Below are 782 nucleotides of genomic sequence, written 5' to 3'. Positions count from 1 at the left end.
CAGGCAAGCTTATCACATTCGCCGACCAGAGGGAAGAATGCAAAAGAAAAAGGCCTCCTGACCTAAATGATAAAAAAAATAATGAGTAGTGTTCTTGAGGGTGGCAGGGGTGGTGTACGCCTTTAATCCCAGCACTTGGGCAAAACCGGCCGCATTTCTGAGTTCCAGGGCTGCCATAAATAGACAAATAAATAAATAAATAAAAAATGAAGAGCGAAAAAGACCCTTTTATCTCCAAAGCCCAACACCCAGACAAAATATGTCGTGTCCTTTGGGCGTGGAAGCTTGAAATCAGTAACGTTGATTTTATTCCTTCCAGTTGATTGTCTGCAGTGAAACGGAGGAAAGTCGGCTACAAAACAGAGCAGCTTTTAAGCGGGCTGGGTCCTCGACGTTCCAACACGGGGCAGGGCCACTCACTGTCCGGTCTTTTCTCGGTTCTCTGAGAGTCTCGCCTATTTTCCCTGCCACTGGCTCCGTAAGCCCCCTACTACAAAGGGGCCTTCAACACGAACGTCCTCCTCGGAAGAGACCCAGCGGAGCTCAGCAAGAGTCAAGCAGGGGCCGCCGGCGAGGCGACCTTAACCCAATTCTCGCGCGGACGCACGAGACTTTTAAAGAACAACGTCGACAGTCCCGCCCACTGGGGGGTCATATTACCGACGTCCGAGTCCCGGCCTCCTGTTGGTTCCTGGCCGCGGACTGGCTGCTGATTCGCCTACAGGGCGTCGTAGGGTTCATACCGGAAGTAGGCGCTTGAATCTTCGGCTTCCTGAGCGGAA

The sequence above is a fragment of the Rattus rattus genome, chromosome 1 (assembly GCF_011064425.1).
Source record: "Rattus rattus isolate New Zealand chromosome 1, Rrattus_CSIRO_v1, whole genome shotgun sequence".
Taxonomy (NCBI): Eukaryota; Metazoa; Chordata; class Mammalia; order Rodentia; family Muridae; genus Rattus; species Rattus rattus.
This window is presented reverse-complemented; position numbering follows the sequence as displayed.